A 14,758-nucleotide genomic window follows, 5' to 3' on the forward strand; every position below is an offset into this window, starting at 1 on the left:
TACACCAATTGAACTGAAATGCCGGTGCTGCCATACATACTAAAAAAGGCAAAAAAAAAAACACAAAACGGAAACAATGAAAAAATGCACATACGCCGCAGTCCAAAATTTTTAATTAAAAATTTTCATAATTTATCGCATGATCGATTTTATAATAAAAAGCGCGCGAATTTTAATTAAAAATTTTCATAATTTATCGCATGATCGATTTTATAATAAAAATCGCGCGATTTTTTATTAAAAATTTTCATGATTTATCGAAGTATCGATTTTATAATAAAAAGCCCTTGGATCAAAATCGAAAATGATATGGTTTATAGTTGTATTTTATAGCTTCGAGAAGTATGGCAGCACACATTTGCTGTTACTGTCGGCCATTGTTATTTCTGTTTGTTTGTGAAAAGTGCAAAAACGTGTGAACGGATTTATAAACGCGTTTTAGTTAATTAATTGATGAATATATATATATTAAAAGTATCAAATACGCACGTGAACATTGAAGATATTGTATATCAACCAAAATACAATTGATAAGTGGCGTTTTGTACAAAAAGTTGGGGGTGGTAGTGAAGATTATTTAACAACAATCTGCTTAAATACTATTAGCAACTACTTTGTGAGAGTGATACATTCATGTAGAGAAAGCCTCCCCCAACATCCTGACCAAGTTTCATGACTAAATTCCATATACTTTCGCTGAAATCTCGATTGGTTCCGTTTTGGAAAGCCAACCCTTTGCTTCTATTTAATAGATATATACAAATATTTATATTTTTATATTTATTCGGAATCATAATCAGCCAAATTCTTAATATTTTCGAGAATCATTGAATAATTTTTTGATATAAAATTGGGAACTTTAAGAAATATTTACTTTAAATATATTTAATCTAAATAAAAATCTTGGCTCCTTTCATTTTCAGGGACAGAAGTTCGATTTGACTTCGGCCAAGATATTACGGATAAAAACTGTTTCTTGTTGTAACAGCATACAAATTCCTCAAAGAGTTTTTGGGGAATGTTGCCAGATATAAATCTGGGTCGTTCCGGTTACTAGACCGACTGTCGTGGGAAATGAAGTTTAAATAGTTATTTCTTGGCTAAATAGAAATATGCATAAAAAACCGAAAAATCAAAAATGCCATCGGAATTTTAAGTCTCCAACTACTCTGAAATTATTTTCAAAAAGTAATTTTTAGCAGGTTTATTCTGCACGTTACCGAAGATTTTGTAACCGGAAAATTTTATTCCCAAAAAATGTTACCAGTTTTTGTCACCGCGATTCTAAATTCGTTGGTAATGCAGTTAAAATATTCAGCAATTCAGCTATGAAGAATTGTGCAGATTCTGGCATTGCATATTTCACGGGGTAATACTTTGTTACCAGGTTATGAGATGGTAACAATATTTGCCGGTTACAAGAGTACAGAGAATGCGAAAAGGGTTTAAAACTTGACAGGAACTTTATTTACCGGTTACAAACTTTTTATTACCAGCGCAGAATAAACCTGTTAGAGTCTACCTATAAGACTGTACTTTGCGAGGTTATTAATCAGGGTCTAATCCTCACTTCTATGCTTCTATGGAGATCTCACGTAGAAGCGACCACATCAAAGGCTACAAGGGTACTAATGGTGTGCACCGAAGTTCTGGGGTGCAGCCCAAGGATTCTAAGATGGATATGCACCATAAAGTTACGACCATTAGTGACCTACGGGGCGGTGGCTTGCACTTCAAGAACTACCTGGACCACCAGTACCGGATTTAGGATCTATGGGCTCCTAGGCTTTGTTACCAGCTTATGAGATGGTAATTCATCAATAAATTCTAAGTATGCAATTTTATAGTCCATTAAATTTTAGTATAACAAAGTGCAAGATTGCAGTTTCTAACAACGTTGACTTTTGGCAATTTTTTTTTGTGGACGGTGTTATTATTTATTTTTGTAAGAAACTGCGTGAAAAGAAACCAAAAAGTTCAGCCGGTTTTCCGTTATGGACGTCCGAAGTCGGTTTGTTATCAGCTTCAGTTTAGAAAATGAACTTTCTGCTGAACTGTTGATGACCTTGGCAGAACGGAACATTCTTGACGCAACTTCTACATTTGGGAAGCACTCTTTGACGTTATAATCAAACAAAAGTTTGTACATCCATATTTGTTTGCTAACAACTTTTTGATTTGTTTCATAGTCTGGATGAAACTGGTTCAGCTAGGTTCTGCAATTCACTCCCGAGGGAATTAAAACCGCATTCAATTTGAATTCAAAGTGGTTTTGGTTGAATTTCAAATGGAAGTGAATTGCAGCAGCTGCTGATTTAGTATTTAAAGTACGTTGTATTAAATGTGAATCCCTTTCGATTAGCGTAAAAAAACAAACTAAATATGTGTTTGATTGACGCGCCTTCAGTGCCTCCTACACTTCTTAAAAATTGTAAATATATATTTTTGCTTAATTTTTTAATTTTTCAAATGGCGCGGGCCCCTGGCCTGTGCTTAAATCCGGCCCTGTTGACCATGGTGAGACAATCTCTAACCAAGTTGCAACGTCTGACTTGTGTATGCATTACTGGAGCAATGCGCACAGCACTAGAGGTAGTTCTTGAGCTTGAACCACTGCACATCACCATAGAGCAGGCTGCCTGCCAGACGTACTTTCCTAAATTTAGCAGGAGATGGTTATGGTAAGGGCAAGGTCTTATCGTCTAGGAATCCAGCTAGGATACCAGCTCTCACTGGCGCTATTCCCAAGGGATGATATAAATAAGTTAATCGTTTTCGACAGGATATTTAAGAAAGAGCTTTGCACTAAGGCTACTCCAGCATGATGGGCAATATGCCGACCAGCACCATGCAGTGGTACACTGACAGCAAAAAAATACCATGAAAATATCCATAAAAAAAGAAGAATTGAAAGTTGAAATATGTAATTTTATTCTTTGTAAATAGTTCATGACGATACAATTACTCATCCGGATTAGCGAGGTTCTACGTTACCCATTAGGAGCTGGCAATATTTAAACAAACAAATGTCTCCAACTTTCACTAAATTGGACTACGCCAACTCTTATTTTAATTATCCTGTGAGAAGGGTCACATGGCTGGCGTATGACACTTTTAACTTATCTACCTGTCGGCTTATACACGAACCTATGTACATACAAATAACTGCCACATTCTACTCAACTTGGAGCTGTCCATTGTTTGGCCAACAATCAAACCGCCCACTGAAAGTAATTTCAAACTAGAACAAACAAAAAATTTGAAATATTTAAAAACGAAAGAATGTGAAAAAAATTGTGTAATTATTCGCTTTACGTGGTATCTATGTATCGATACCTCAGTTGGCTAGTTGAGTGTTGGAACTTGTCTGAACCTAACTGAACTGTGTAGTATTTAGCCGCGTATCCGTTGAATAAACGCAAACGCCCTTTGGTAGCCAAAAGTGGGCTGTAACTTTGTGGTTAAAGGGTAAGCAAGCCAAACTCGTCAATGAATTATAAATCGAAATTGGTAACATGTGTATGCGCAATTAGCAGTCGAGTAGCACGAACAATAACCACAATAACAAAGTAGAGTAAAAATTAACTGTTATACCAATACATACGAGTACACTACCGACTACTACCTAGCGCTGCAAGGCAATTGTTTACATAATTAAATTGCCAACTAATTACATATTTGTCAATCGCTCGTTATAAACGTAATGAATACCACTTCTGGTGCAGTTGGTGTTGAGACGAAAGGATGAAGGAACGGTAATTGTGCTCCTGTACATATTTATGTATATACGGTGGCGAGAATGTAAAAAGCTAAGAGACATTTTAGCAAGTTTTGACCATTTTTCTTTGTTTAAAAAATGTTAATTCTTAGCTTACTATCCAACAAAACCTTGTACATTATCAAAAAGTCAAACTTTGTTGAACATTTACATATAAAAATTCGATGAATTTTAACAAATGAGCTGTTTTTTTGAAAGTAGCATAAGTCCCTTTGTTTCTAAATCGATTTCTATTTTAGGATGTCTCTATTTTTCTCAGTATAAATAATTTCGTAAGTATATTCATGGAAAAATCACAACATTTGATTAAGGTAAAGAGACTTATGCCACTTTCAAAATAAATATTTTTGAAAAATTATCGACATATATCAATTAAGTCCAATGTATTTTACGGAAGTGATGTTTTGAAAAAAAAACAGTGGTTTACTAAAATTGATTGATAAATTACGTATGTATGTATGTATTTATATAATAGACTTATATTCTTATTACTTTAAACGAGCAATTCTTATATATATGTATATATATGTATATATGTAAATGGGACATTTCACATCAACCGGCCCAGAGCTCTGTCCAAAATTGTAAGCAACTAAAGTAAACATAGAGTTCGATTGCAAAGAGATAGAATCTAAAATTCAAAATGGCGGATTCAATATGGCGGACGTATTTTTAAAATTTCCTTGTATTCGCTTGAAACTTGTTATTCGAGAGATTTTGGGGTCGCTGATTACGAATCTGAAGTTCGAATTGCAAATTCAAGATAGCGGCAAAAAAAATCACTTAGATTCGCTTAAGACTTTACAGTTCTTAAGATCGACCGATTTCAGTATAGGGGTGGACACCTCAATCTACTAATCCCTGAAAATTAAATTGTAACACCGTGCAACAAAAACAAAAAAATTTAAAACACACGGATTAGTCAATATACTACTCATGAAATTAGGAGCCAAATATAGTAAAATTACGTTTTAAGTTTTTCTCGCTGGCATTAGGAGTTTTTTTAAATGACTATAAAATTTTGAAGATTTAAAAACTTATTTAAAAAATTCAGTGCAATTTAGAATAAAAATATGGGTACCAAATGAAAGAAAATATTCTTTAGAATTTAAAAATATTATTTTTTTTTTGGTTCGAAAGGACGAATTGATATTGGAAATGCCCTTTTAAATATATATATTTTTTTACGCTATTGAGGATGCGGTCGTGTGTATGTAAATCATTAACCTATAATTTTTTCACAAATAAATACATACTGCAAATTTGCAAGGATATTCAAGGACAAAGTTATAAAAGGACATTTTCAATACCTATTCGTCCTTATGCACCAAAAAATTGTATATTTTTCAATTCTACTGAATTTTATCTTTTATTTGGTATCCATATTGTTAATCTATATAGCACTGAACTTTCAAAATTTCAAAGTCCTTTTAAAAATAATCCTGACGCCAGGCAAAGAAATTAAAAACGCAGTTTTACTATATTTGGCTCCTAGTTTTGGGTGTATAAATTATTTTGCGCAAAATTGAGTTTTGCTCGGTGTAATCCATGTTATCATTGACTTGCTTTTATTGAGGGACTTATGCCACTTTCAAAATATGTAAACATTTTCAACATTTCAATGCATATTTTGTTTACTTAACAGATACCGTTAAATTCTAATTGGTGTTATTATTAACTCGATTTTTTTGAAAATGTGACTTATACCACTTTCAAAATAAACGGCTCAAATTTTAATTTTTTAATCAGATTTTTTTTTTTGAACATGCAGTTTTGTAGCTCGTTAAATTTTAGTAAAGTGCAAGTTTGAAGTTGCTGCAACTGTCCGTTGATTTTTGGCAATTATTTGTTCACGCATTTTCTTCCATACAAAGTATATTCGAAAATTTTTTGTATGGAGACCTTCCAAAAAAAGAAAAAAAAACAACGGTAAGTCATAGCTACTTAAAATTTCCACATAAAATTGAATGGGCTACAAAACTGCATACTCAGCATGTTTATAAGAAGTCTAATTAAAAAGCTCAACATTTTGATGAAACTTTGTCGAATTTTGCCAAAGAATGCTAAAATGTCTCTCCCTATTTATATTTTCGCCACTGTATGTCAAGCGCAGAAAGGAATTAGCTATCCTTCGGTTACCACTTAGCGGTTAGCGCCTTAGTGGGGCGATGTGACAAACAGGTGAAATGAAATTTCTACGTATGGGTAGGCTTTAAGTTTTTGCTGTGGCACATCCGGGAATGGTTGACAAATTACATTGATATTCCTTTATAATAAAAATTATCGACGGTTAAAATGCATCGTATCTCATATATGTATGTACATATTTAAATATACATACATAACACATATGCATTTACTTTTTTATGTAAAAGTTAAAAGAGAAAATTATTCTAATATACGAGTAATTGGCGAGCTTTGTTTGTTTTGTACATAGGTATGTAATAAATGTAATACGGTTTTGTGGTTAAGAATTCTAAATCAATAATTATTAGGTACATATTATTATAATTTTAGCCGGTGCACATATGTATGTATGTATGTAATAAAACACTTGCGAATGTTTTAACAAAAGGATTTGAAATTCATATTCGAGGGCACAGGGTCGTAGGTAAACAGTATGTACGGCACTCCTGTAGTTCAACCTAACGCTGTTAACGCTGTTCAAGAACGGTTACTTCCTAACGGAGGGTATTACGCGATACCGTGTCAATGGTACCTCCTCGACATCGGGCCCGCGGGTAGGCGATCATAAGAACAAGATGAGTACGCTAACAACAACAATACTATAACATAAACCAAAAACCAAAGCAATCATCGAGGAGCTAATGGGCCGAGCATGCCCGCGGGAACGAAGAAGCCCAGAGGAGCAAAACCGTTTATCGTGATACAGCCATAGACGCGAATACACAGGCACCTACCCCAGAAAGCGATCGAGCGCTGCACTGATCTGGCAAACCTAGCTTGCGCGTCCGCACCACTTCTCCCAGCAACCACCACTCAATCGTGGTTCAAGCTGCTGAACAAGAGCGCGATACAACAATATGACACTAAAGGAGATCCTCGGGCTGTTACCCATCCCCTACCAGCTTGTGCTCCGAAGATAAAATAACAGGCGGACCAAACCGCCCATCTGCGCCTACGGCGGTTGGTTTGGCCGCAGGCGAGTGTTACCTTTAAAATCTGGAATAAGGAGATACGCCGGGTGAAGGAACAAAAACCGGAAAAGGCGAGAGTTACGAACGCAAACCAAAAAGATTAGCGCCCACCAATGTGAAGAGTAGCGGGGAACACTCACATCACATCAGGAGCATCATCCCACACCGACACTGTGGGCAAGGGGTCAAGGCACGAATGAAATGAGTTTGCCATTAGGTTGTTGAAAGCAGTCATAGCTCAGAATAGCGCGAAATCTTCGGCACCATACATGTCATGCCTACGCATAAAAGCCTGAGACGATCAGGCAAGCATCCACCATGCAGAAGCTACTGGATGACCTGGTCGTGAGAAAGCTATACCTCCACAAAAAAACGATAACGTACTTAGACACTCGGATTTAGACGAGCTAAAATGAAACACCAACAGGTCCTGAAAGTAGCTCAGACAAAGCTGCAAAATGGATTAGCGGCTTCGGCAGTCATAGCCGTGGACTTAGACGTATGTATGTACACGAGTTAAGTCGAATGCAGTATCGAGATCTTAACTGCACCATAGTTATGCGGGTTTTACGCTGTACGGTCACCATAAAGAAACTGCTTGCGGCGCATTAAATTGTGCCACCTGGATAGGAGTATTGAGGTCTCGATGTGCAGGTGTTCAGGCGACACCGAAGTGCGACTTTTTAGCTTCGTCCACTGCGTCCTACTAGTGCCCATTGTTTTAGAAAGAAGTGAATTACTTAGGACACGATAGCCGTAGAAAATTAGCAAATACCTCTGAATTTCCATACTTATTATAGCTGATGTGCTCCCAATTTTGACAGCGCTAATATCCTATGTACTGCGGATGCTATTGGTTATGCAGAAGGAGGGGTATTGCCACAAGTAATTGATAAGTAAAGTAGAGAGACAGTAGGTGTTGTCAATCTACTTCAAATAGTGAAGCAAATCATCTTATATATAAATAATCAAATATATTTTCTTTACATTATAAAGGTATTTTGATGCTGCTGTGCAGAGAGTTACTAAAATTTCAAATTAGTTTTAAATAAGGTGCAAAAATTAATTTAAAAGTGACACCAATACAAATACCATACATGTACATGGTTGGGCGAAAATGCCTCCTAAATGTATGCTGTGATATTGATACTGAATTAAAGAAAAGTGCTAAACAGCAGTTTAGGATTAAGATATGTGTAGATTAAGATTCATGCAAGGAAGAAGGTAAAGTTTAAAATTTAGAAGAAGAAAAGGATAAAGGCAAATATTAAAATAAAAGTAAAGAAACCTAATGATAAAGACATGGAGGAAGGCAAATTTAAATACTTAATATAATGACAACGGTAAGGGTGAATATATAGGTGAAGAAAAGCATGAAGATAAAGATCAAGATAAATGCAAAGGAAAAGATACCGATAAAGATGAAAAGACAAATATATACATATATAATATAAAGGTAAACATAAAAATGAAAATAAGGATAAAAGTCTACAGAGACAAAAATAGAGAGCGAGAAAGTAGTAGAGATAAAAGGCGATAAAACTGAAGAAAAAATACGTTATGTTCTTGTATATTATGTTGTGATATGTTGAGTTATGTTATACCATGATATGTCATGTTATGCTATTTTGTGTTATGTTATGTCATGTTATGTATGTTGTGATATGTTATGTTATGGTATGTTGGGTGATGCTATGCTATGCTATGGTATGTTATGTTTTTCTATGTTATGTTATGCTGTGCTATGTTATGTTATGTTATGCTATGTTGTGTTATGTTATGGTATGTTATGTATGGTATGCTATGTTATGTTATGGTATTGCTGTGCTATGTTATGTTATGTTATGTTGTCCTATGTTATGTTATGTTATGCTAAGTGCTGAGTTCAACTCCCATCTACTCAACTCACCTCAACTAATGCTATTTCACCGCAACTCACCTTATCTCACCTCAACTAATATCAACTCAGCTCAACTCTCCCTAACCCCAACTTAACTTATCTAAACTCACTTCACTTCAACTTACCATAACCCACCTCAACTCCCCTTAATTTTAGCGGTTGAATTTCAACAGCTGGGCGAATACAAGTAACTTTAAATCCATTTGAAGATTTAAGAACATACAGTTTGAAACGGTAATACGATTACTTGTTTAATTTCTGAACCATGAAAAAAGCTACATATTTGAATAACATCCGGCTAGTTAATTTGTAACATATTTAATTTTAACTACCCAATAGCTCTTCAACCATTTTACTTTGCAACATTTAATAAGAGCAACTATGTAGATTTGTTTGTGTTGCAATTACTCGTAGCTACAATATATATGTATGTACATAAGTAAATAATTACGAAAACATTTTTAAACGCTGAGGTGTAACATCCGCTCGAATTAGAAAAGATTTGTCGTGACAGCGTCTATGCATTTGGCATTATGACAAATTTATAACAACTTCGAGGTAAAATGAGGTCAAAAAATGTTTGCTAAAACCCGTCAAATATTCATCAACGAATTTAGAAGTCATGAATCCCCAAGAATTAGACTTAGGCATTATACAAGAATTTGCAGTGGAAAATAGAAGAAAAAAGAGGCAAGCAATTTGATCGAAGCTACATTTTTAGTGCACTAAACGAATTTACTACTCTCGCACAGAAAATAAAAACACATTGCAAGCTGTACATACATATATACATAGTGCATATGCATATATGTACATATGTAAGTACAATTATTCCATCCCAATATGCCTCTTGCAACGTGCTTCTGTATTGTCTCTTTTATTTATTTTTGTAGGGGAAAGAAGTCAAATTAACGAAAGGCACCGAAGCGTTTCATGCGCCGAAATAAATCAGCACATCGTTGACGTCCGGGTCTCGCCCAATCGCCAAATAGTTATCGCTCGCTGATTCCCCAACTCCAACCATATCTATTCGCTTCCCTTTCCCCACACTGTGAGGCATTTTTGTTCGCACCAAGTCTTTTTTAGAGTCTATGTTGAACTTTCATTTTTTCATTTTCGCTGCTGGGCTGACTGGCGGCGGAATTGCAGTCGTTTGTAAGTGTTTAATATGTTGTCGATTGTCTGTAACAGCAAAATATACAACAGCAAAATATACAACAGCAACAACAAGGAAAACCAGCAGCAATGACACGACAGTACAATAAAAACATATTCAGTGGCAGTTCAATTACTTGCAACGAGTATGTACTATATTTGTACGGACGTGTGTGTGTGGAAAACTGCGTTATTTACTGACAAATTGTCTGGCATTGCTGAAATAATTGTGCGACGCTGAGAGCTCACAAAAATTCATTGCAACAGCATTGCTGCAACCGATTGCATTTTATAGTTTGTTGTATATATCTACATATGTGCATGCATGTACGTATGTATATATCTGCATACATATGTATGCAGACAACTGCAAATTGTTTTGTTGATGCATTGTTTGGGATTTTCTTTCTTGTCTAGAGAGTGAAATCGTCCAATTGTGTTTATTTTTAATTTTTTATAAGTGTTAACCGGATGGACGGCCATTCTTCTGGTAGAGATGTTGGAGAAAACTACTACTCTGCTGCCTCATTTTCAGGAATATTTTGATGGCCATGGACTCAAATTAAATCTACTACGAAGCGACTATACTTAAGGATCACCTATGGAGCGAAAACTGTTCACTGTAACGACTTGTACCCTAAGTCCTCCCTTTATATTCATTTGTAGTGTGACCTTCTCCCAAGCACAACATTATTGTAATAAACAGCGAAAAGTTATTAATGTATACATGGGCGTAGCCAGGTAGGGGCAGGGGGGTGCTCGAGCTCCCCCCCCCCCCCTAACTTTCAAATTTTCCCTATATATATATAAAATACCAGCTTAATAGGGTCGAAAAAATCGCGTCCTCAAATCCACTAAGAAACAAGTTTTAATTTAAAGCCGCTTTTAATTCTATTTAAAAAGGCAAATTGGAAATGTAAACTGTAAATAATTCTTCGTAGTTAAGAAAGAGAAACTATTTAATATACATACATATATGCTAGTGATTAAAACATGGCTACCTAATGAAATAACTTTACGAGCCAACGTGAACAAAATTGGTTAAATGGCGGCTTGAATGCATGCAATGGGTTAGAGAATAAAAAAATATGCATCCGCTATTGAAAAAAGCATGAATGAAAAGGGTACATTATACATACGTAAATATTTATATATGTACATAAAGCCATATGGATATATATATGTAGCGTTTTATATACACACAAGCGTTTGGGTAGAAAACTTCATACTTATCCATTTAAATCTTGCACTTATGTTGATAAAAAAGTATTTCAAAAGCCACCATACGAATAAAAGTTTATTTTGTACATACATAGGTACATACATATGTATGCATGAAAGTATGAATGCTAAGTAGCGCGGAATTTCGAGCAAAACGGCGTTAATGACAGCCAACCAAGAGCTGCTACATACAATACAAGTCTGAAGTGCTGAAAATATAATTTTTTACAAATTATACAAATCGAATGGAATCGAAGCTGTTAATAACGCTTGAAAACGCCATTGGCATACAAATGTCTCAATTAGCAATCAAATGGCTCAATTAATCTTTTTTTTTTTATAAATATTTTTTCATCGCCAATTGTTAAGTTCTTTTATTGGAGTTTTATACCTGTTTATCGTCGTTTAAAGTAAAAAACCGCGTATCAACAAAATGCAAAACCACGTATCAACAAAATGCAAAACCGTATATGTGAGGTTGCATAAATTAGTTTCTAGAGAGCAAAAACACTCTTTTTTTTCAAAATAGTTCTCTTTTTTATAAAGCAATCGCATTTCTGGCTAGTATATTTTAGGACGAATGGATAAGGTTTGAGCCAAGAGCTTGTATGTGCAAATCCAATTTGTGGCAACAAATGTCAGTTACTCGGTTTTGCAGAATGACGATTCGCGGTTTTGTACTTTAAATGACGATATGTATGTATGCAGATTAGGGTGGTCATAAAATACATGCGGGTAAAAAGTTTAAAATGTTAGGCTCTGAGCTTCTACGATTTTTCTAAATGGAAAAAAAGATTACCCGTATTTTTTTTGTTTACAAAAACGATATTTAGAACTGCCTCAAAACCCATGAAGTTTTTTGTGTGGGGAACAACACGTATTCATATATAAATGGTATAGATCGGAAAAGTCTATTTCTTTTAAGTAAAGTTGCAGTAACAATACCCATTTCTTTATTTAACCATTTTTTATTATTAACTATTATTTATAGGTCCCCCAAAACCCAAAAACATACAATGGGGGTACTAATAAAAAATCGTTTGGATTAAAAAATGGTGTCTCCTGAAGAGAAACAGAGTTTTCCGATCGAAAAATATAGATTTCCAAGAATTTGATTCCACGTCCCCATATAAAATACATGGAAAACTTCATGAGCTTTGAGGCAGTTCTAAATATCATGTTTCTTTTTTTTAAACAAAAAATACGGTTATTCTTTTTTCCGTTTAGAAAAAGCCTAGACGGTGAGAGCTTAACATTTAAAATTTGTTTTGCGGTTAAAGAAACCCAAATGATTATTAACTGAAGATAGTGCCAAGTAGATGCACCTTGTGACTGACTGCATCACAACAGGAACGTACGCTCGAGCTGAGGCCCCCGCCCTGCGACGAAATACTTTAAGGTGGTACCGGGGGACACCGTACAGCGGACATACAGGGAGTTTAATTTCGGGGTTCAGGCTTTCGAAACTTTCTCCTTGTATAAAAAAATAAGAAAATGTTCATACTACATCTCACGCGTAGGCATTTTTTCATAACTTTTTCACAATGCAGGAAAACGTGGCTTCGGCGGAAATGGTTATAGATAAACTTTTATACTACAATTAACACACAAAAAAACTTAAAATTCATTATAGAACAAATCGCACACCGTCTTCAAAAGAGTCACAACTCGAAATTTGACATTTTTGAAATTATGCGCTAAAAATGTACACAGAGGTTTTATTTACCCTTCAGCAAAAGCTGGAGAAAATTTTTCTTATAATTTGTTAAAAAAACCTCATGGAATCTATATATTCGTCCGATGAATTCGGTTGTGTGTCTACTGTTCATCGAAATAACATGGAGTGCTATTATTTGACATTTATCCTATCTACAATCAAAGGACCAATACCTGTTATTCTTTGCTTTGAGAACCGCTGAATGCCAAACGTACCTATAGGGGAGCATGCTTTTATTTGTGCTAACTTGACAATGATCAACATTGAAACAAATTGCTGACCGAAGCTCCACTCACGTGCTATCCAAAGCAAATGCGAACTTTGTTTGCGATAATGTTAACAACATGCGCACCATCAAACCCTTGAGAACTGTAGGAAATGCATTGTGAAAGCCTCAGTGAAGATATGCTAAGACAAGCACGTGTAACCGCTCCAAATCACAAATGAAATGAAAGCTCTAATATCGATTGAGGGTTTATCCAGGCCAATTAACCACAAAGTCATTTGCCAACTCGGTATGCCAGCATCGACACGAGATAGAAAGGCTGGGCAAGACAGAGACTTGATGTGAGAAAAGCAGATTGATGAAAATCAATTCAAAAATTTTGTGCAAAAGCACAAAAGATTTTAGTTGTGGATCAGTAGAAAGCTTATAACAAAATCACGCAACGTACATACATATAAACAAATGAAAAAAAAAATATTTTTCTTCGTTAGCATTTACGAAAATAAAAAACTTTTAAATTTTAAAATCCCAATTACGAATGTATGTTCTTCTTTGGCGTAGCAATGTGCGCCAGGTATTGCTAGTATTTATATATAAAAAAAAAAAAAACTAAAATTCATTGAGGCGACGATAAATAGTATGCCGTGCAAATTATTTGGTATGTTCACACAAATTATGAATTAATTTAAACGTAACGCTGCCCACAACAAGCACATATGTATGTACATATGTATGCAATTACATATAGGCTATGCCATGAGGTGTTGTTATGCATACTTAAGCTATGCATTCATGTGCCACTAGCCAAAAGGGAAGCATTTATTTGCAAATAGTTGTTTTCGATTTCAATCAGTGCAAATTGAAATGAAGGCGATTAACAACAAAGTAAATGAATTTCAAAAACCTCTGTAATGATATAAGCTAGCAAATAAATTTAAGTTTACATATGTATGTACGTACACACAAAAACTTGCATACATGTAAACTTATGTACATAGATACACTCCCAGTCATTTGAGGAGCACGCCCTTTCAATCCTCAGTACGCACAGTTTTCCTTTTTTTTGGTTCGGTATTCATTAATTTTTTATAAAAATGTAGCATACTCTTCGTCTAAATCAGATTTTAAAATTTTATACAAATTTAAAAAAATATTTCGACAAATTTAAAAAATATTTATCCTAATGAACTGCGGTGCAAAAGTTAGTAATACTTTTAGAAAAAATTTTTGGGAATGCAAATTTCAAGTGGCTACAAAATACTGTTGATTTTTGAAAATTCTTCTTGTTGACGGTGCTGCGCATTTTCTTCCATATACAAAGTATGCTCGACAAAATTTATATACCTGTTCAAATGACAGAGAGTGTACATACCCGTAAGTATGCGTTTGTATTTGAAAATTAATTATGACTTCGTAATTCTACCAAAAAATTAAAAATGTCTATCGTGCTTTCCTGCTCCGTTAGCCTCTTGGCTAATCGCTAATGATGCATATCCGATATATCATCCGTCACACTCAGTTTCCTTGAAGTCTTATTAAAGTGCCAACAAATTGGTCACTAATCTTTGCCAGCCGCGCCAAAGTCATCAACACTAACACACTA

The sequence above is a fragment of the Rhagoletis pomonella genome, unplaced genomic scaffold, assembly GCF_013731165.1.
Source record: "Rhagoletis pomonella isolate Grant_MI unplaced genomic scaffold, Rhpom_1.0 Rhpom_scaffold_00007, whole genome shotgun sequence".
Taxonomy (NCBI): domain Eukaryota; kingdom Metazoa; phylum Arthropoda; class Insecta; order Diptera; family Tephritidae; genus Rhagoletis; species Rhagoletis pomonella.